This window comes from Aethalodelphis obliquidens, unplaced genomic scaffold (genome assembly GCF_003676395.1).
Source record: "Aethalodelphis obliquidens isolate GAN/ISIS:26980383/991018 unplaced genomic scaffold, ASM367639v1 scaffold4, whole genome shotgun sequence".
Classification (NCBI taxonomy): domain Eukaryota; kingdom Metazoa; phylum Chordata; class Mammalia; order Artiodactyla; family Delphinidae; genus Aethalodelphis; species Aethalodelphis obliquidens.
In genome coordinates this window covers 16,395,733-16,419,381 of record NW_020837948.1, presented here as the reverse complement: position 1 = coordinate 16,419,381, position 23,649 = coordinate 16,395,733, and the positions used below count along the sequence as shown (strand labels likewise).

The window sequence follows — 23,649 nt, the reverse complement described above, 5'->3', positions numbered from 1 at the left end:
AGAGACCATGATCTGGGCACGGGGTATATATAGTCGGCTTTCCGGATCTGTGGGTTTCACACCCATTCAACCAACCTAAACCTTTTCGCAGTTCGTGGAATCGGCAGATGCCAAGCACACGGATATGGAGAGCGGACTGTATTTACTGTACAGTGTCCTTTTTTGTAAAGGACTTGCACATCCACAGAGTTTGGGGCTCCTGGAACTCATCCCCCACAGATTCCAAGGGACGACCGCATTTGTGGAGGTCTCTAGATCTTTTCTGTGGTCAAGGAAGGAATTTATTTTCTTAGTTTCTTGTGTCTTCAACTGTGTCTCCTTTCTCCCACACTGAAAATCTCAGTACAGTTGTCCCTCGTTATCTGTGGCCCATTGATTGGTTCCAGGATCCGCTCTGCGTACCCAAATCCCAGGACGCTCAAGTCCCGTGATCGGCCCTCCACATCCGCGGGATCTGCATCTCTGATAACACCAACTAGCTACTCGGTCTCATTTTATTTTGTATTCATAGGGATTTTTTAAAAATTAGTTTTGTTTTGTACTTGTGTAAAGTATCTACTGCATCAGGTTTATCTGCGGAAATCTAACTTCCGTTTATGTCCTATTCACCATTTCCTTCCTCTGCCATTAATGACCATTAAGAAAAAAAGTTATGGTTTATCCTTATATTACAAATATATATACACAAATACAAATATGCTTGTTCCTCTACTCCTTTTCTTAGATTAAACAGTAATACATTAAAACATTTTCTTCCACCTGCTTTTTTTTTACATAACAGTATATCCTGGCGATGACTACATGGGCATATGCAGAGATGCTGCATTCTTTTCTATAGCTCTTTGCTCTCCATCGTTGGCTGCAGTCAATAGCCTTGTCCATATGTCTTTTTGTATTTTTGTCAGTGTATCTTTAAAATAGATTCCTAGCAGTGGGTTACGAGATCAAAAGGTAAATGCATATTTCATTTGGCCAGGCATTGTCAAATTCCCTTCCTTGAATGGTGCAATTTTGCACTCCCACAGCAGTTAATGAGAGTTCTGGTTTCCTCACAAACTTGCCAGTTGAGCATGTTGTCAGGCTTTTGGATTTTTGCCAATCTGATAGGTGAATGGTGGTATCTGAATGTAGATTCCATGTAGTTTGCTGGCTAAATTCTGATGACTGGATTGGGCGTATTTGAAACATTCTGTGTCCCCCTTCTAGTTGCCCCCCCCCGTTTTTTGAAAGGAGTGTTGTGGGTATTTTAAATATGCTACTGTGCTCTTGTTGATTTTTATTAAAAACGCAGATTACTCAGGTTTTCACTTAAAAATTTTTATTCTAAGGAAGAACCAATATGTGGGTTGAGTCTCACCATCTGCCTTTTCTTAGTTCTTTGAGTTTAGATAAATTTAGGAATTTAGAAATTGCTTTAGAAACCGTGAGCTTCTCTCTCTTATACACCCTCCCCATTCTCTTCACCTTGCCAGTGGAACTTAATCTTATTTTCAAAATTACACAAGCCCAGCAGAGCAACAGTTCATTCTCGTGATTATTATGTGCCTCCTTTCTTGCAGGCATTGCACTGGTATTGTGGGTGCAGGGCAGCTGACGTGAGAGCTTGTTCTGGAAGGATGAGTGGCAGTTTGCCAGTTTGAGAAAGGGAGGACGATGATTTCAGGTTCAAGGAAGGGCCTCGGGAAGGGTGAGAAGTCTGGGTAGTGGGTAGGTGGTGGGGTGGGACTGGAGTTTGAAGGTTGGGTTGAGTGGTTTAGTGGGACTGTAGATCCCCAGGTAGAATTTTGTCCTGGAAGCTCTACAAATAATGAGAGTGTTTCTTTGTTTATTTGTTTTTAAGAGGAGAGAAATATCAGAGGTACAAATGACCAAAAATATATGACAAGATAGTTAGTATCACTAGTAATTAAGGAAGGGCAAAGTTGAAACCAAGGTTTTAAAAAATTTGATAGGCGAAGTGAAAAAGATTGATAAAAACCAGTACTGATGAAAATGGGGGTGAGGGGAGACGGTTCTTTACTGTCTGTTGCTGAGACTTTCCTACTGTTGGTGAGACTATAACTTGGAGAATCTGTTTTGGAGGTCAGTTTGACAATATTTATTAAATAAAATATTTATATAACCCTTTGACCCAGGCTTCCCACTTTTTGGTCTGTATCCATGAATGCACAAGGATATACATGTAAAGTTATTCGTTGTAGCGTTGTTGATAATACCAAGAGAAAATGGAAACAGATCACTCATTTGTTAAATAAATATTTAACAAATATTTACTGACTACCTACTGAGTGGCAGGCAGTAATCCACCTGTTTGGGATATAGCAATGAACAAAACAGGCAAAGGTCTCTCTTCAAGGAGAGTCAGTCGACAGTTTCTACCCTCAAGAAGCTTACATTTTAGTTGGATGGGTGGAGAAGGGCAGAAATAAACATGATAATTAAATTATATAATATCTCAGATAGTGATAAGTGCTGAGTAAAATAAACAAGGGAAGGGGGATAAAGAGTGCCGGGGGGAACATCAGAGAAGCCCTCTCTGGGGAAGTGACATTGGAACAGAGCCCTGAAGGAGGTGAGGGGTGAGTCATGAGGTTATCTAGGGAACCTTGTCTAGGCAGCAGGAACAGTGTGTGCAAAGGGCTTGAGATAGGAACGTGCCCGGTGTGTTTTAGATGTAGAAAGGAGTCCAGTGAGGTTGGAGTGGAGTCAGAGAATAGGGGGTAATAGGGGATGAGGTCATAGGTAGTGTGATGGGGGCAGATAATGTGAGGTGAGGTGGTGGTTTGGGCAGTGCATAGCCAGTAGGTCTGGGAAGGAGGGATAAGGCTTATTCTGAGAGAAGGGAAGCAGAGGAATGATTTGATTCACCAAGTATGTATTGATTAATAACCACATGATCAGTGTAGTGGCACTCTTCTAGATGCTGAGGACACAGTAGCAGAGAAAACAGATGGAAATCCCCGTCCTCACATGTTAGTTACATGAGTTAACTTTGAAAAGAATCAGTCTCATTTCAGTGTGGAAAATAAACTATAGGAGGGTCAGGTACAGGCTGGAAGCTCAGTTAGGAAGCTATTGTAGTAGCCTACATAAAAGATGATGATGGCTTAGAACAGTTCTGTAGGTGAAAGTGGTGGAAGATGGATGGATTCTGGACAGATTTTGATGATGGAGCTGACAGGATTCACTGATGGATTAGATGTGAAGTGTGAGAAAAAGTGAGGGACGGAATGACTCCAGGATATTTAGCTTGAGCAAATGGAGGAATGGTGGCACTGTTAACTGAAATGTGGATGAATTTGGGTAGAGCACATTTTGGGGGAAAGATCAGAAGTCCTGTTTTTTGACCTGCTTAATTTGAAATGTTTGACCAGATATCTGGGCATCTTGTGGGTCAGTCAAATTGACATATAAAATTAACCATTCCAAGTCCACCCCTTACCAACTTGGCACCCATGTGCATCTCCTTAAACCATACTTAATCTCCAAATAAAGATGACAGTAAGGTCATAATTCTGCCTCACATGATACAACTATCCTGTATACGACTAAAACACTCTAAACCCTTACCCAGAAGAGGAGTTAAGGTCCTTGAGTCAGGATATCCTGAAACTTAAATACTATGATGTGAAGTTAACAATACTTAAATACTCCTGTAGAAAGTCAGTACATCTTTTTTTTATTATTATTATTTTTATTTTTGCGGTTCGCGGGCCTCTCACTGCTGTGGCCTCTCCCGTTGTGGAGCACAGGCTCCGGACGCGCAGGCTCAGCGGCCATGGCTCAGCGGCCATGGCTCACGGGCCCAGCCGCTCCGCGGCATGTGGGATCTTCCCGGACCGGGGCACGAACCCGTGTCCCCTGCATCGGCAGGCGGACTCTCAACCACTGCGCCACCAGGGAAGCCCTCCTTTTTGTTTTCGTTCAGATGAATATAACATGAGAAAACGAGCTTTTATATTTTATTATCTGATATTTATTTTAAACTATGGTTTAGTTCTCCCCGAAGTTGGAAAGTTTTCAAATACATAACCTATGGAAGGTTTTTGTACCTCCATTTTTAAAAAGTGAGCATAGTGCAGGGAATAAAAGTTTATAGAAATGGTCTGTTTTCCTTGTTTATTATTAGTGAACAATTAGATCTTACTGTTAGTAAAAATTGATGGCTGCAGCTTCCAAACTATTGAACTTGTACTAATAAATGCAACAGTTGTTCATAATTTGGTGGTAAATGACCTTTAAATGTAGATGTTTACGGAGGCTGTCCTTGGGGAACAATTTAACTTCCAAATGACACCCATGAGTACTTGTTATCATTTAAATATGCTTCCTTTTGTCAATAGCAGAATAACAAATACTGGTTAGATTTCTAATGTTGATTCAGATACCAGGAAACCTGCTGAATAAATTAGTGTACATTTGATTTATATTGACCAAAATTTTTTACATTGCTGTGTTACAGGTCAAGGTGACATGCATTTAAATGCATTGTAGAGCAGAGGTCATGCTTGACTGACATGAATGCTTACACTGTTTTTAATTAACTTTTAAATATTATCCTAAAATTCCTTCTCAAGTACCAATTGTTAGGTAGAGGATTGAAATTAACTTAGGATATTAGTGGAGACCTTATTTTGAAAGTCAATAATCTTTCCCATAAAAATTATTGGAGTAAATTATTGCTACATTTTATCTTATAATTTGTAGGGAAATCAGATCTGTTTTTTCCATCATAGACTCTGAATTCATTGTCTGTGGGTTTTCCATTGCCAGTTTTGCAGAAAAAAATCTGAGATAGCATTGAAAACATTTTTCGAAGTAATGAACAAAGTCTTGCCTAGTATAGGAAGTACTTTATCAAGCAAATGCATTTTTTTTAATGCTAGGAACTTTTTCACTGATGATGTTGTGTGTGCCTGGAGGGAGGATAGTTTTCACGGTGAAAATGTAGATTAATCTTGTCAGCCATTCATTAGTAGTCCAAAATAGTATATGTTTTAGGGAAGCTTTAATCAACACCTTACTTGCCCTTTGAGAGAATATCTTCACAGTGAATGCTGCTTCTTTTGCATATAAATATTGTTGGATAAAAAGCATTTTGCTTCACTGTAGAATTTTTTTCACTTATGTCCCATGTAAGAAGGTTTACATAATTCAAAAGCTTAGAACTGAAACGTGCAAAGGTTTTTATTCTTCTCAACCATGCAGATTTGTTATTAATCAAAAAGTGTGCATTGGGAATTTCAGGATAACCTTCTGAGTTTTGCTTCTCAAGGAAAGGCAGCACAAAGCTCTTCTCTTTTACAACTTCTCATGTCAACTTTTACAGCTACCCTCTAGAGCAAACAGGATAGCAGCTCTGCCTACCTCCAGTGAATGGCAGAGTCCTGGAATGTCAGGTTAGTTTCAGCCACACTGTAGCTTTCTGCTCAGGTTCCAATGCCCAGAACAGCATCAACCCCATATGGTCCACGAGGTCAAAAAAAGTGACAGTGTTGAAAATGCCAGTGAGTGAGAAAAGGAAGTGGAGGTAATAAAACTGAAAGTGGTGAGAGAATGACCCATGTTGTATGTGTGTATGAGATGAATCATTCAATAGTAGGAACCATTCTGAAGGACTGAGGGGAGAGTCAGGCAGCATTTCCCATAAGTGGAAAGGCAATTGTGACTGACAAATGGAAAGACTTTTAGGTGTCATCACCAGCCTCGGGAGAAGGCAGGGAGTCTGAGAAAAAGGCTAATCGTCGATGTGATGGTGCTGCTGGTGGATGACCCCTTTGGATGCCATCCAAATGAGGGATTGAACTTCTAGTGCAAATAATTGGCTGCTAACGCTGTGGTGCTCAGCTCTTGCTGCACCTTGGAATCACCTGGAGATCTTTATAAACTAGACATGCCTGGGTCCTACCCTCAGACAGTCTAATGGTTCTGGAGTATGGGTTGAGCACTGGAATTTTTTAAAAGTCTTTGGGTGATACTGATGAGCAGTAAAAGTTAAGAACTGCACTAAAAATATCCCCACGTGCTTGTGGAGATCATTAAGGGAGGTGACTTGCCCCAGCACATCTTAATAGGGTAAGTCAGTGGTTCTTAAGAGCACTTTCAGGCTCCATCCCCAGAGATTCTCAGGTGATTGGAGCCCAGGCTTTGGTAGGTTGAGCTCTTCAGGTGATTTTAATTTGTAGCTAAGCCTGCAAACTAAGGAGGTGGCTTACCCTGTTTTGAAAAAGATGCCCTGTAGAGTGTATATTTAGCATGAAGGAGATATGTCAGCTTTGTTTTAAAGCTTTGAAGGACTGATTTACATTCTGATTCAGCCAAAGTGCACCTAAGACTGAACACTTAAAACACCCTTAGGTCTTTGGATCCATAAACAAACGAACTTAGAAAAAGCTTTCCTGATGTCAGCTAGTTTGAGGAACTTCTAAGGAGTGCCACTGGTAAGCTTTGGAGCCAGACAGACTTGGTACCACATTCTGGCTTGTAACTTCCCAGCAAGGCAACTTGTGCAAGTCATCACCCTCCCTCTGTTCCCTAAAGTGTTGACCTCAGTTTTCTCTCAAGGATCTCAAATTAAGTATCAGCCTCATAGTAAGAACTCTCTGACTGGGGCAGCTGTTGTTATTTCTAATCCTTCTAATTAAATTTTTGCCAATAGAGGTTAATATTTCATCATCTATTTTACCTTTCTTTCATCTAGTGTTAAATTTGTTTTCACCTTTGAGTAGTTTCATATTTAATTCACTGCTTTAAATGAATTATTGTTTTTTTTGTTCTTAGATTTTTATTTATTTATTTTATTGAAGTATAGTTGATTTACAATGTTGTGTTAGTTTCAGGTGTTACAGCACAGTGATTCAGGTATATATAAATATATATATTCTTTTTCAGGTATATATATATATATATATATATATATATATATATATATTCTTTTTCACATTCTTTTCCCTTATAGATTATTACAAGATATTGAGTATATCTATTTTATATATAGTAGTGTGTATATTTTAATCCCAAACTCCTAATTTATTCCCCTCCCCTTTCCCTCTTGGTAACCATGTTTGTTTTCTATGTCTGTGGATCTATTTCTGTTTTGTAAATAAGTTCATTTGTATCTTTTTAAATGAATTATTTTAAAAAAGCATTATAGCTGATTCACTTTGTTATAAAGCAGAAACTAACACACCATTGTAAAGCAGTTATACTCCAATAAAGATGTAAAAAATTATACTGCAAAAAAAAACTGTAAAAAAAATAATAAAAGCATTATCAAAAGACCCTTGCAATGCTTTCAGATTAGAGAATGACATCTAAAGTGTGCTTATCACCTCATGTAAAAACAAATGAAGAATGTTGATTATGTGGTTAAACAACCCATTGTTGACAACTGCTATTTATTTATTGATCACTGAGTGCTTTGATGAAATTCCAGCCACTCTTCTTCACTGTAGACTCCTAATAGTGTTCTCAGGTAAAACTTTGAATTGTTTTCCTCCTTTCTGCTGATATAAGCAGGTCGTTTTAGAAGAAGGCAGACAACCAAACCTAAATCTGTAAGTGTTTTAGCGTATAGCTCTGGCTTGGCAGTGGGGCTGGGCCAGTCCCCACCCAGACCCATTCTTGTGTGCTTTTATCTGAGCAGAAGTAGAACTTTTGACTTCTGACTCATCAGTGTGCAGGTTTAGCCAGGTTCAGATGACGGCAGTTTGAACGAATGTCACTGTAACCTGGAGTTTTGTGTTAGAAGCTGTTTCTGCAGTCAGGGTTTGTTCCTTCAGTAAGTCCCGGTTTTAGAAAAGTTCTGTGGAGTTCATCTTTCTGTGACCTAGAGGATTCTAAATGCCTGGCTGTGGAGGCCGACAGTCTGCTTTATTGGAAGTTTAGCTCAGAGTTCACGTGATTAGGGTGAGTAAGTTCGTGTACTGGGTGCTGTGTAGGGCCCCAAGCAGGGCTGGCAGGGAGAGCCCGGCACAAGTACCAGGCGCAGGCCGGAGCCATGAGCGGTGGCAGTGGGTGAGGGCTGGGTGAAGGCATGGAGATGTGGAGTGTGAGGCACAATTTCATCAGCCCCAATATTTACTTACATTCATTTATTCAGCCAATGGTTCTTTTTTTTTTCCTTGTGTTTGGCCACGTGGCTTGGGGGATCTTAGTTCCCAGACTAGGGATTGAACCCAGGCCCTCAGCAGTGAAAGCAGAGTCCTAACCACTGGACAGTCAGGGAATTACCCAACCAATGGTTCTTTTTTCTTTTTTTCTTTTTTAATACATTTGTTTATTTATTTTTGGCTGCATTGGGTCTTCATTGCTGTGCGCGGGCTTTCTCTAGTTGCAGCGAGCAGGGGCTACTCTCGGTTGCGGTGCACGGGCTTCTCATTGCAGTGGCTTCTCTTGTTGTGGAGCACAAGCTCTAGGCGCGCGGACTTCAGTAGTTGTGGCAGGCGGGCTCAGTAGTTGTGGCTCGCGGGCCCTAGAGTGCAGGCTCAGTAGTTGTGGCACACGGGCTTAGTTGCTCTGTGGCATGTGGGGTCTTCCTGGACCAGGGCTCGAACCTGTGTCCCCTGCACTGGCAGGCAGATTCTTGACCACTGTGCCACCAGGGAAGTCCTCAACCAATGGTTCTTGAAGGCCTACAGTACACCAGGTGCTGTACTGGGCCCTAAGGTTGCCATCACTTTCAGCAGTTTCTTTCCAAGACCCTCAAGAAATCCCAGAACACTCTTTCAGAAAGATTCTTCCTGTTTGTGAACACCATGTACACCTGAGCTATAGTTAACTCAACTAATCCTGTATTGCTCCTTGGAGAGTTGAATGTATAAACACAGTTATGCTAACAAGCTTCAATACGAGCAAACTGTTAACTTCAGTTTTCTTATCTTTAAAACAGGTGAACGATAATACCTAACCATACAGTCGTTGCCAATATTAAATGGCATGAGGCATGTGAACTGCCTGGCAAGGGTCTGCCTCAGATTACGTTTAGTGCAAAAAGAGCTACCGCTGTAATTAGGCCTCTCTCTGCCTTCACAACCTTGGCTCAGTCCTGCTCTGAAGGCCAGGTACCAAAACACAGTCTAGAAGCCTGTGTGAAAGACAGCTGGGGGCGGGGTCTCGCAACAAGTTTCCTTGTTGCCTAACACATGGGGCAACCAGGGAGCATTAAATGGGTACGATGGTCCAAGTAGAGGGGAAAATTGATGTGCGTCCTTGGGTGCTGACAAGTGTCAGCGTGTTGTACTTGTTCTGATACTGGCCCATGCAGCATTAGAGCCAGCCTTTGTGAATCAGGCAGATGCTTATGTTTATTTTGTAACCTTGACCTCCTTGAGAGAACTTTCTGTGAGAAGGGAAGTAGCAACACTGTTGAAGAGTGGACCTTGGATGACACCCAGCCACTTCCTAACCATGTGTTTAACAGTCCCCAGTTGTTCAAATGCTTTGAGCCTTGGTTCTCATAAATAGGCATACTAGGAATGCTTTATATCCATTAGGGATTGTTTTAATCAAGTGAAATAATAGGTGTAAAGCCCTTAACACGTGGTTGGTTCTGTAGTAGTGTTGGCATTTGTTTCTAAGAATTTAAATCTTTATGTTGGATTTCTATAGAGAGTTCCCTAAGTTAGGCTTGTGTGGGATTCCTGATTTGAGTACATTGGATACTGTGAACCCCTCTCCTGTTCCTTCACTTTACCACCAAAGCAAAACAAAAACAACAAAAATAATGCCTCTCAAGTAAACATTTCATAGAAATTCCAGTATGGCAAAGCGATTTGGGGTTCATGAAGTTGAATTAGAGTTTGACCTGTGTTTATTTTATTCATGAACTGTTTAGGATTTTCTCATGTCCGGTAGACACACTCTGTCAAAACCAATTAATGATAAAGTTTTGCCAAATGCAGAATACAATGCCATGAAAAAAGTTTACTTAGAACTCCAGAGAGCTTGAATATTATGACTTTATTTATTATTTTTTTTATACACATCAATGTGTACATGTCAATCCCAATCGCCCAATTCATCCCACCACCACCCCCCCCCCCCCCGCCCCTTTCCCCCCTTGGTGTCCATATTTTTTTTTTTTTTCTATTTTTGTTTATTTTTTTTTTTTTTTTTTTTTTTGTCTAAATGTTTTTATTGGAAACAGTTGCACCAAGCAAGAGCGTACTTTCCCCACTCCAAATTAAAACAGAGCACAACAGGGGCAAACATTTGGCAGGACAGTTCCAATGTGTGAACATCCTTCTTTCTACGCACTGTGGTTGGGGTAACTTTATTTGTAAGCAGTCATTCTTAGACTGCTTTGGGGTCTAAGAATGGGGTCTTAGACTATTTTGGGGTCAAAATATTAACCCCAAAGTACTGATGTCACTCGAAAGGAAGTGGCCTTAATTTCATGTGTGGGGCAGTATGTTCTATAAATGCCAAAAGGTAGGAGAAGCACAAACACAACCCACTCTTTAAAAAAACTAAATAATTCAAAGTAGAATTTTTCCATCCCCCCACCCCTTCTCCTATAATAAAAAGTAGTGCTGGGCTCTGACACCCAGATTTAGTTTTTATCCTGGCCGTTTACAAAGTGTTCCCCCATATGACTTGCATCATTAGGGTTATGAATAATAGTTCATTCACTCTGCAGAAAGTATCTACTCCTTTCTCCCTTCTTGCCTTCGTGCTTATGTTCCTTGGGGTGGGGGCTGCTATCTGAGGGTCTTTTAGAGCCACCGTGCTGCTTGGCTTCTTCCAAAAATTTGTCCAAAGCAAAAGGATCCTCCTCAAACTGAACTGGTCCTTCTCGGCCTCTTTGTCTACTGTCTGAACCAGGAAACTCCTTATCGGGAACAAATCTGTCAGTCTTTATTCTGGCTTCTAGGTCATCACCATACATGTCCTTGTCCAGATTTTTACTGGGCCTGTAAATATTTTGGGCCATATCTTTACCACCTCTCCAGGCTTGATCATAAACATTGTAAATTTCATCTTCTCCACCTGCAAACCCACTGTCCATACCCTTGGATTGGTTGAAGAGCCTTTGGTCATACTGAACTTCATTGGAAGTCCGAGGATTGGGCACACCCAGAGCAATGACTTCACTGGTACCTCGATTTTCATTTCTCTGCAGTTTCGACCTCTTATCTGAGCTGCCCTGGAAAGATTCCGGTCATGCTGTCTCTCTTTTCGCCTGTCATGCTGGATTTCATCCCTCTCACGTGCCTCCCCATCCTCTTTTTCCACATGGGTTTTGATCCCAGCTCTTCTCTCTCTGGCTTTCTGGGCCATTTCTCTAAGTTTCTCTTCATGTTTCTCCTTTCCTTTTTGAGCCATCTTTCTCTCTACTTGAGCACGCATTTCCACAGCTCCACAAGCCTTCCTATCAGCAATGTAGAGGGCTTCGGCCAGTTTTGCAAAATTTTCATAGATGTGAACTGTCTGCAGTCCTCTTCCATCAGCTGCCAGATGTTCATCTAATGGAATTGTATAACCCTTTGCATTTTTCCAGTTTGAAATACAGGGAGGAATCTTCCACTCTTCTTCTTCCTTCACGGTCATCTTTCAGCTAGGAGAGTGCATGACAGGTGCAGGAGGAGAAGGTGGTCCCCGGGGAATCTTCTTATTACTCTTGAACCTTGGAGGCTCCATCGGATCTTTCTGCATTTCTACCATTCGAATAACTCTCTGTTTAGCTCCAGAGTTGAACGCCGCTCCTTGTTGAGATGGTGTGTATCGGATATACTGAGGAGCGGCCAGTTTATCAGCTGCTGCTCGGACTGGCATGGCTGCAGCAACCTTCTGCGATACGGATTTTTCTAAGGCTACCCTTGTCTTTTCTGTTATCTCTCTAATGGCTTCTTCATCAGGTCTTTGCAGGTCTGGGTCATCTGCATTCATGACTTCTTTGGGAACCAGGTCAGTGTACTTGCTATAAATGACCTTGTCTTTTGACTGTCCCTGTCGAGCAGTTGCGTCATACTTAATTTTTCCTTCAGCATGCACCTGAATGGCCAGTGCATTTGACATTTTTCTCTTTCGTCCCATATCCAGGGGATACTGGGCCACGTGGCTCTCTGGAAAAGCACCTCCACCTCCCAAATCCTCTGATAACCGAGGTATCCAGCCTTTCCGGTACCCGTATGAGGGAGGTTCTCTTCGGGAGGAGACCAGGGAGGTCTGTCGTGATCTCTGCGATCTTGCCTTTTGTTCAGCCTCAAGCTGGTCCTGAGATAGCTGAGTAGGTGCAGGCAAAAAGCTGGTGAGCGCCATCTCAGGACTTCATTTTTATGGGGAAAAAGTAGATGAGTCTTATGGATTGCCCGTGCAAATATGCACTTCTAAAGAAGTCTTCTTTTAATATTTTGCCATCATTTGCTTGAGGCATATGCAGTCTAGGGGGAGTGCAGCAGGGCGGAAAGTGTCTGGGCTTGAAGGTAAGCCAGACCTGGGTTCTCACCTGGACAGGTGTCCTAATGACTCAGTCTCTTCGTTTGTAAGGCTGGGGGAATGCTGGCACTGAGAGTTGTGAAGATAAACATGTAACTGAGATAACAAATGAAAAGCACATACTATGGTGTTGGACATACACTAAAAAATAGTTGCTGTTACTATCCTGGATCTAAAAAACAGGAGGAGAATGACAGATTTCTTTATTGCGGCAGCACGTGAGAAGCACATGTTTTACCTTTTCTCATGTCTTCTCTACCTCTGGCCTGGGCATCCCTGCTCTCCTGCTCAGTGCCACCTGCCCAGGGGTCTGAAGTCTCTTGGAGTCGACACTGCACAGGAGGAAGCTGTTTAGCCTGCCAGGTAGATTGCATGTCGTAAGCCTTCTGTCCAGAGATTGTAATGAAGCTGGCTGTGATTCTGGTGCGGTGAGAGGTGCGGTGTGCAGAGTTATTCTTGATGGGACCAAAGTGCCAGCAGCTCCAGTGACCAGGATTCCCCCTGAACCAGTTGGATCCGAAGGGCTCTGGTGTTGTTGCTGCCCAAGTGGTCCTGGTGGAGGGGCATCATGCTAGTACCTTTTGGAATGTTCCTGGGATTTGGAGGTCAGAGTTGGAAGCCATGCACCCGGTTCATTGGGGGTTGATTTAGCAAACCAAAAAGAGTTTTCCAGTATCGTTATTAAACCCTGGAGAGAAACTTGAAACAGAAACTCAGTACAAAGGATAGCCCATGGGAGAGTGAGTTTTGGTAATTGAAGGAAGTGTTTTGTAAGCTTGAATGTCCAGTAATGTGCAGAGTTAAAATATAGGAAACATTTTCATATTGAAAATGGGTACAGAAACAAAAGTTCCAGGACCTGGCTTATTAAATAATAATGGTGAAAAGTGATTTAAAATCTTGTGTGTGTGTTTTAACGTTAGCTATGCAAAAGCTAGACTAAGTACTTTTGTTTGATTTATCCAGTTTTTGCTTCCTTTGGCTGCCCTGGGTCTATGCAGGAGCGCCTCCTGGCATGATGGAGAACTGTCGAGTTGTGATCTTTCCTCCTGAATTTCTTGTGCACGATTTTATATTTAAACCTTTATAAACAGTTCCACTGATGTTCTTCAGGTGCTGTGCAGATTGTTCTTAAATGAATGTGGGTAGGCCCTGGATTCTTAAGTTGACTACAGTACTGTCATTTTCAAAGTATATGTTTATTTTCCAGTTTTTTAGATTTGGAGAGTTTTTAAAAAACAACATTTCCTCTATGTTAGTAATGTATTCATTTTCATTGGCCATTTATCATAGTGTCAGTTTATAAAAATAAAGAAATATTAGTCTTTGAAAGCCCCTTAACATATTTTGAACTGATCAACTGCTTAGTTAATATATCTGTAACATTGTAAGATAGTTAATTTTCAGGGATAGTTCCATGAAGGATAGATGGAGATTATTAAAGATCACTGCCATTTAACCTCTTGTGCTCTTAGTCTTAGCATACAAAGGAAGGAAAGCATTTATCTGTTATAAAGTAGCATAATTAATCTGTGTAACTTAGTAAATCTAGTCTTCGAATCCCTGCTTGTTGCCAGCTACGGGCAATCGACAACGACAATGCATGATTCCAGCCCTCAAGGAGTTTGCAGTTTAGTTCTACACAAATGACACAGCACCCATGAAGCAGTAATGAATGCTTTATGGTAATAGGTAGAAAAATAGCAAGTTGTATTGAATGGAGGTTTTGAGAATGACATCAGTGAGGAGTAAAGTACCAGGAAGACTTCCTACAAGAAATGGCTTCAGCTGTGTTTTGAAGCATAGGTAGGATCTAGATCAGCAGATGGAAAGGGTAAGCTTTTTGTGAAGGAACCCCAACCCCCCAAAAGGTAAAAACATGTAAATGAACATTATGTGATGGGGGATGGGAAGAGAGCAGTGTCCAGTGTGCAGGAGGTAGTGGTAGGTGGAGGGTGAAGTATTCTGGGTACATGGGGCAGAGCCAGGTGGCAGAGGTCCCTGTGGAGGACTGCCTTTTCTCTGTTTCTCCTGGAGGGTGGCAGCCACCATCGTTGAAGTGTCAGAGTTCATTCCACTTTTGACGGGGATTGGGGAGAGGAGGGCACATTCTAGAAGGTGGCATGTCTGAGTTGCTTTGGGGGGGGTGGTGGTGGAGAGGAGAGAATGCCTGTCACCAGCAGCAGGGTAAGGATGGGATCGGAAACTTTGAAATCGGATAACTTTGTGCAGAGGTAAACAGGGCTGCAGAGCACATTTCTGAACAGCCAAGTGACATGAAAATGAGGACGTCATGTTGATTAAACTTACCTTGATGTACAGAATGTTTCCAAAGGGGGTTGATTGGAGTCAGCAATGAGACCATTGCCGTGGACCAGGCTAGGGTAGGGGGATGGAGAAGTGGCAGGATGAAGGGACAGTGCCATAGGGTGGGTATGAGGGATTCCAGAACAGTGGGCTTTAGAAACTGTCTAGAATCGGTAGCTAAAAAAGGTAAATAAAAAATTGGCATTGACATATATACACTACCAAATGTAAAATAGATAGCTAGTGGGAAGCAGCCGCATAGCACAGGGAGATCAGCTCGGTGCTTTGTGTCCACCTAGAGGGGTGGGATAGGGAGGGTGGGAGGGAGACGCAAGAGGGAGGAGATATGGGGATATATGTATACATATAGCTGATTCACTTTGTTATACAGCAGCAACTAACACAATAATGTAAAGCAATTATACTCCAATAAAGATGTTAAAATTAAATAAATAAATAAAATAAAATTTAGTCCTCCACCTCTGATCTCTTCACTTGCCACTTTCTGCCCTACATGCCTGAACTGCTCCCCCATAGCTCAGTTGCTGGAGGCCCTGGGCTTCTCATGCCTCCGAATCTCATGTTCTTCTGCCTGCAGGAAACCTATCCTGCTCTCCCACCCCCAGTTGGTTAGCTTGTGTTTTCCGTTTCTGAACCAATTCCAGTTTCACTTCCTCCTAGTAGCCAATGACAAGATTTTCACCTTTGCCCAAGAGTTTGCTTCTTATTCCTTTGACTGTGTCTTCATGTTCACTGTTCAGATGATGCTTGAGACACAGGGTGATTCTGGACAGTAGAGGCAAGGGGAGGGGTCTGTTACCTGAAAACTGGGTTTGCCTCTTGGTGGGTATTGAGCCAAAAGATACATCCAAACCAAGGATCGGGGAGAAGGAAGGATGAATATTTGCAGCAAGTAAAGAGAACACCCGGGATCTTTCCCAAAGCAGTGTCTCCCCTAACAGCAAAACTGGGGAAGTTTTAAGCTAAGGGTTCATGCACATTCATGAAGGGGCTGCAGCAGAGAATTCAGCATAGAATTGGGGCAAAGGTCGACAGAGCTCGATACATAGGTTTTGTCCCTGTCTTCCAAGTACCTGGTTGGTCATCAGTCCAGGTGAAGCACATGGATAGGCGAGGCCCACTGTGTGGTTAGGGGCCCAGCAGCTGTTCTAGAGAGAACAGAGGGGTCAGGAGGAAGAGGTGAGGATGTGGACCTTTGAGGAGCAGTTTCAGTGGGGGGGATGGAAGTCAGATTGCAGTGAATTAGGGAAGTTGGAGAGAGTGAGGAAAATGGAGTGTGGACCCTTTCAGGTGCTTTGACAGTGAAAGGAGGGAAAGAAAGCACAGCAGCAAGAAGAAAAGCAGGGTCAGGTAAAGGCTCTTTCTAAATCAGAACACTGGCAGTGAGTATTTTAAGGTCAAGGGGAGGGGACAGTGGTGTGAGAGCCTGAGGAATCTGAAGGGAGAAGGAGTGTAAGTGGAAAAGAGGCTTCTGCGAGGCAGACTTCTGTTCTTGGAGTTGCTTTTCTTGTCAGGTAACCGGCTTGTGCCAATGACTCAGCCATACAAACTTTGGGATTAAGGGGTGAGTTTAGAGCACATCATCTAATGGAAATATAAAATAACCAGCTTGTGCCAATGACTCAGCCATACAAAATTTGGGATTAAGTGGTGAGTTTAGAGCACATCATCTAATGGAAATATAAAGTGAGCCACATATTTCTAGTAGCCATATTTTAAAAAGTAAAAAGAAACAGATGAAATGAATTGTAATATATTTTATTTAGCCCAATAAATCCAACATATTATTTAACTTGTCATCCATATAAAATGATGAATATTTTATATTTTTTGTAGTAGCTTTTTTTTTTTTTTTGCGGTACGCGGGCCTCTCACTGTTGTGGCCTCTCCCGTTGTGGAGCACAGGCTCCGGACGTGCAGGCTCAGCGGCCATGGCTCATGGGCCCAGCCACTCCACGGCATGTGGGATCTTCCCGACCGGGGCACGAACCCGTGTCCGCTGCATCGGCAGGCGGACTCTCAACCACCGCGCCACCAGGGAAGCCCTGTAGTAGCTTTTGAAATTGGGTGTGTTTTACATGTAGAGGACACCTCCCTTCGGGCTAGCCGCATTTCAAATGCCCAATAGTGGTTTGTGGTGAGTGTTGCCATATTAGACAAGCCAGATTTGAAGAGTAGGAGGGGTCCAGTTTACAGCAAGTCATGTACTGAGGCAGGATCAAGGTATCCACTTTGGGGAGCTGAAATTTTATGTTTTAGATCCTTTAGCTACTGATGAGAATTTAATCTCACTATTCTTTTTCTCTACTGTCAACCTGAATACTCTCCAGGCTCTTGGTTTCTGCTTAGATGAGATATGTTGGGCTTGTGTTCCACCTGGCCTTAGGTAGATGGAATTATGGAACTAGGAAGCCGTATTCAAGGCAGCTCAAGTCACTCTTTGGGCTCAGTTCCCAGTTGCTACCACTTAGTAGCTGTGACTCACTGAGCAAGTTACTTTACTTTTCCATGCCTCAGTTTCCTGATCTCTAAAATGGGGATAGTAATGACCAGTTTTTATTATATGAAATTCTATAGGCACGTCATAGTGTTGTTGCAAAAATTAAGTCTGGAGGGTTGATCTATACTCAAGGCTTAACAGTTTTAAAAGGGGATGTTTAGATTACTTTATTTGAGTCAGTCTTAATCATCATTATAGATTTTTTTTTAACTTTTCTGGAGACCAGAACTTTATGAAATGTTACTTGACATTGGAGTTTAAACAAAAAATCTTGTGTTTTTCTTTGGAAAAGTATGAAAGCATAAAGCTTCACATTTACTCAATTAAAATACATGGAGCAATAATCAATATATTATCCTTAGGAGCCGCCTGAAGTTGGGTGATATGCTCTTTAAAATCTTCCACAAGTTGCTTTCTTCAATAACAAACTTGAGTTTGGAGTCTCTGGTGTTTCTGAGCAGTGCACTGACATAAGACAGCTTGGTTCTAATTGCATGCATCCCGTGTTGGGAAAACTTTTTCATTATGAATATCTGAATGAGAGCTGTTAGGATGGAGCTGGAGATGAGAGGGAGGGGAACAAGGGAAGTAGAAACCTTGTTAAGAGCCACTGCCCATGTGCCCTTTATCTGTCAGTCAATATCCCATTTTTCAAATGAGGTTTTGCAATAACCAGATAGCGAGAGCACATCCTTAAGTGAGGACTGCAGGAACCTGCCTGCCTGCTTTGTCCAGCTCACCCTTTCTAACTGAGCTCAAAGTTGACTTTTGCCTATAAAAGTGGAAAATGGGCCTGATAAAAATGTTTAGTCTGCAGGGCCTTGTTTTATTTATCATATCAGAAAAGAACAATGTTTTGTGTTGTGGTCAAAATAGAAGCCGACCTTGCTTGTTCACAAAAGCTCAAATCCTGGAGATAAGGGGGGCAAAATAATAGAATACAATGGAAAGAGTAGAGTGTAATTATTTGTAGCTTGTCAAGTGAAGCCCTTTCAGGCCCCAAGTGATTCAAATCTGGGAACTCTGCACAATTCTGTAAACTAACCACAACCAGCATCAGAGAAATCTCCCCTGGCCCGCAGACAGCACTGAAATTGCATCAGTTTGTCATGCACTGAGCATGCCAGCCTCACACAATATCATTTGGTTGCAAATGGGCCTGCCCCCAAAGCCCTGAAATACATTCTGTGGTATCTGACTCTTGGCCTGCGATTTGTCATGTCCCTGCTGCTATCAGCGTACAGTAATTTTAATAGATTCTGATGGCTTCCCAGTAGAAACGCGGGATGCATCTGGTTTGGGCATAGGACACTGAAGAGATTCTTCTGGCTGTAAACAACAGGATTGCATGCAGAAAAAATTGGAGATGCATTTTATTTCATTAAAAATTGGTTTTAGGTTACAAGCGTGTGTTTTCTGAATTATAAAATAAAAATCCCTGCACAGTTTAATAGCTGTAAAACACATTGCTTGTTTTTATCTTTAAAGTAGTTAACTCTTTAGAAGTGTATTTCTGGCAGCAGTGTCACATTTTAGAAGTCACAGCTGTAAGTATGGAATGAGTCTAGTAAATGTAATAGTTTATTTAGCCCCTTGCTACTCGATATGTTGTCCACGGAGCAGCAGCCCTGGTGGGTGTTTGTTAGAAATGCAGACTCTCAGGACCCACCCCAGACCTACGGGGATCACTCTGCATTCTCACAAGATCCCCAGGAGATGCACCTGCACAGGAAAGTTTGAGAAGCTGAGAAACTCAGGCTTAGAGCACAGGCTTCCGAGTCAGAGAGACAGAGCTGTACTCAGATTCCATCTTCTGACTTAGTGTGTTTGACTTTGGGTGATTTGTGCTAGACTTCAGATTTCTCATCTACAGAGTGGGGCTTATATAACTACGTCATATGGTTATTTTGAGGATGACATTAAGTTATGAATACGTAGAAATATAAATATCTCTACCTATACCTCTATATGGTGCCTGACATGGAGGGAACATACAATAAATGAAAGATGGATAGCGGTGCCTCTGTGGACTTTTGCCTTAAGAGCGTGAAAAATTTGTCTAATTGTGAAATAACTCACCTGCAAATAATTTCCACAATAGAGGGATTATGAATTTTGTCGACAAACTGTGGCTGAGTGTGGCTGAACTTGGTCTCCCTCCTCTCCTCACATAATCCCCTGTTGGTTCGCCTTTGTCCTGTAGTGTCATCCTGTCATGATTTAGAGTATATGGCAGAGCCATGGACAGTGCTAGCTACCTGGAAAGGTGTCTAAAATGCACCTGCCGATTCCTGGAGGCTGGACTTAGTACCATCTCAGCATCTGCCAGGTCCTGGTTCTAGAGCCCGCCCCTCGGTGTCTGGCCTCCTGGCCCTGACCCTGGCCCAGTGTGGAAGAATCTCCTGCCCTCATCTGTAGGCCCTATGTTCTGGTCCCACTGTGGGTGCTCAGGGCTCTCTGTGTTCCCAAACCCTCCTGATTGTCACAGGCGGGGGCGGAGGGCGGCGCTTTTTCCTAGTATGGACCTGTGGGGAAAAAATACAAAGACAAAAAGTAACAGCCCGATATAAAACAACTTTTTTTTTTTTCTTGGGAAACACTGTTTTTCCCTCCCTTCATCTCTTTTTCTTTTTTCCCCCTCCCAATCTCTCAATCTTCTGTCTGTAAATGTAAAATTTTCAGCTCACTGGCTTTTAAAATTATGAATAACATAAAACTTTAGTTAAATCACTCAAAAGTATAATTTATTTCCATATCTGGACCAGTTAAGGCAATGGGGATGGGAAGGATGAGGGAGAAATGGGAATGGGTGAGGAATTGGGGCCGGCTGGGCACAGAGACAGGGGGGTGGAGTGTAGGAATGGATGGGGCAGAGCAAAGGACAGGGGAGCAGAGAAGGAGAGATGGAGTACAGAGCAAGGAGTGTCGAGGCAAGAGGGGGAGTCAGCTGGGCTACCAATGTTTGGTCAGTGTCAGTTAACTGGCTCATCTGTGTTTCAGAAGGTAGGAGGTAACTGTCCCTCAACACAATTTCCTCATCTTGGAACTGCCTGTAAAATCTTGCATGTTATGTGTATGTATGTTTCCAGGGAGGTCTGCAGATTTTCACATCTGTGACCCCAAGAAAGGCTGAGAAATCACTTACTCCAAATCACAATTCCAGACTACCTTCTTGCCAAAGATGAAACAGCTCTTTAAGTTGTATTTCTGTATACTTGATTTCCTTTTTCGTTAAGCAGTCTTATTAATGTAATAGCATCTTTCTGTATTTGTTCATATATAGTTCGTATCTAGCTAAATCTCTTGATGTCTTGAAATGAACAGATGGCATATCTTCCTGAATATTGTATTTTTTTCTTTTCAAATTTTAAACTAATGTGATTAATTGGTTGCTTTAGAGATGGTTCACTTTTGTCATAACTCTCTGAACTTCTATTAATGTTTGCGCATTACGTTAAAGGGTTAATGCATCCAGTAGGCTTTCAGAACTGTCAGAAATGTATTACCCAAGATTGTCACATCACTGATTCTTATGTTAGAACTTTGCTTGGATAGACTGATAAATATTTTTGTGGTAATCTCATTGGTTGTATAGAGGAAGCAGACAGTGTCAGAGGGTTAATGACACTGTTTGCTTTATTCAGTTGAATATATGTGTCCATTTTAACTTATGAAATTAGAATTTGGAAGTCTCAGACATGAAACACATTTTCTAACTTTTCCTTGGGTTCCTATAGGAATAAGTTGGTCTGATATGAATTATGGATCATCTCTCTACTTATTATTGTTATATTGAATGACCCTCAGTTGTTTCTTTATCTGACAAAACATATGTCAGACAATCCATTTCTCTCAGTAAAGTCTGCGCTCAATTATTATAGCCCCAACTGCACTTGACTCATCTTAAACTTTAATAATGCAGAATAAGCAAGAGAGACTGTAAAGTATGTCAGGTGAGGATTAAGAGAAAGGTTCTGACAGAAGAGTCGGCAGGTGAGATTGAACACAGACCCCTCAGCAGAGGTGCTCTCCACTCTTGGTACCCTCATAGCCCTACCCACCCCCCCACTCCTTGATACCTGTTATTCAATCAGACCAGCTTATTAAACAGAGAGAGGGCAGGTCATAGAGGTAATGGGGCCAGAGAGAATATATTTTAAACTTTATCTTGAAATAATTTCAAATGTACAAAAAAGTTGCAAGAATAGTACAAAGAATTCTCATTTCTTTCTAACCAGATTCATCAATTTTTTTTGTTTTGTTTTTGTTTTTCTGTTTTTGCGGTATGCGGGCCTCTCACTGTTGTGGCCTCTCCCGTTGCGGAGCACAGGCTCCAGACACGCAGGCTCAGTGGCCATGGCTCACGGGCCCAGCCGCTCCGCGGCATGTGGGATCTTCCCGGACTGGGGCACGAACCCGTGTCCCCTGCATCGGCAGGCGGACTCTCAACCATTGCACCACCAGGGAAGCCCAGATTCATCAATTTTTAAAGCTTTACCACTTTTGCTTTATCATTCTCTTCCCTACATCCCTCTTTTTATATATGTAATCTTTTTCTGAACCCTTTGAGAGTAGGTTGTGTATATTATACCTCTTTACTCCTCATTATTTCAATCTGTGTGTCCTAAAATAGGGATATTCTCTTAACGTAACCACAGTGAAATTGTCAAATCAGGAAATTTAACATTGACCCAGGATTATTTTGTAGTCTGTATCACAAATTTGTCAGTTGTCTCAATAATATCCTTTAGAGCATTTTTTTTTTTCTCCTGGTACAGTATCCAGATAAGCATTACGTTTAGTTGTCATGTCTTTTTAGTCCCCTTTAATCTGGAACTCTCTCTCAGTCTCTCTTTGTCTTCCATGACATTGTCATTTTTATAAAAGACAGGTCAAAATAGACTGTCCTTCAATTTAGCTTTGTCTGATGGCTCCTGCTGGGTAGACTCAGGTCACGGATTTGGAGCTGGAAATCTCCATTAATGTTACTATGTCCTTGTTAGGGTATCCTATCCAGAGGCACATGGTATTTGTTTGCCCCTAATTGGTGATGCTAGTTTTGAGCACTTGGTTAGGTTTTGTTGGTTTTCACTGTTGTATATTTACTATTTTTCCTTTTGTAATTAATAAGTAACATTTGGAGAGACATTTTACAATTATATAAATGTTCTCTTCCTTATCAAATGGTTCCTCCCTGATTCAGCATCCATTGATGATTCCTGCCTGAATAAGTTTTTACTGTGTTGTTGGCAAAATGGAAATTTTCTAACGCCATCATTCCTTCTCTTATAAGGAAGAGGTTTCCCTTTAGAGCGGCTTTTAAAAGCGTGGACTTAGAGCCCTGTCTGGACCATTAAGTCCCCAATGTTATCCTTTCTTTGACTATAATTGATTATTTTTAAGGAAATGAGCCCTAGATATGCCATAAGTTTAATCATAATCTTTTCTTATACCTATTCAAAAACAATTATAGTTAAAACTTTCATCCCTTCAATAACTTCCTGCAAGAATTTTAAATAAAATTTAAATAATACAGAAGGGTGTGAAATAAAAGCTAAAAGCCTCTTTTCCTCCCTTTCTCTGATCTCTGATCGGTAATAGTTTGGTATATCCCCCTTCAGACAGAAGTGGAATGATAACATACTTATTATTTTGCAAATTGTTTTTCCAAATTGAGGATTTATGTATCAAATCTTTTTTTTTTTTTGCGGTACGCGGGCCTCTCACTGTTGTGGCCTCTCCCGTTGCGGAGCACAGGCTCCGGACGCGCAGGCTCAGTGACCATGGCTCACGGGCCCAGCCGCTCCGCGGCACGTGGGATCTTCCCGGACCGGGGCACGAACCTGTGTCCCCTGCATCGGCAGGCGGACTCTCAACCACTGCGCCAGCAGGGAAGCCCTACAATCTATTTTTTAAAAGTATAAGTTTTGCATTACCTCAGATTTTCATTTGTCTCCTCCCACACTTATTGGTATTTCAGCAATAATGCATCCTCCCCAAAAAGGCCTCTCATTATTTTGGAGAAATATTACTAGATCTTCAAGTCTTATTAAAAATTAAATTGGCTTTGGTCTGATTTATTTACATATAGACTGATTTTTTTTCAAACTCTTGTTATTATATTCAGCTATATTATTCTTTGAATATATTTTAGGGGCTGGCTAGGAAAGTTAATGTTTCTGTGAAGAAATGTGTTGTCAGTAGTAGATATTGACTTATGAGCAAACACATAAGAACAAAGTATGTATGTATGTTGGAGACCATCTAGTGACCAAAACGATGCTTCTGTCAGTGAAATAGGAATTGTAAGTTTAAGAATATGAGTGTTGTGAGGTCAAAGGCATATGTCTTTATAACATAGTTAGCACCTACAAACAATGGAG

The 23,649-nt window shown here is 41.7% G+C and overlaps 1 protein-coding gene and 1 pseudogene across 1 annotated transcript in view; one reads left to right on the top strand and one right to left on the bottom strand.

Annotated features, from left to right (window-relative positions):
• The window catches only part of SNX24 (sorting nexin 24), a 161,075-nt gene that overhangs the window by 11,421 nt on the left and 126,005 nt on the right, over window positions 1–23,649 (top strand). The window lies entirely within an intron of this gene.
• LOC113616079 (SNW domain-containing protein 1 pseudogene) lies at window positions 10,428–14,360 on the bottom strand (annotated as a pseudogene).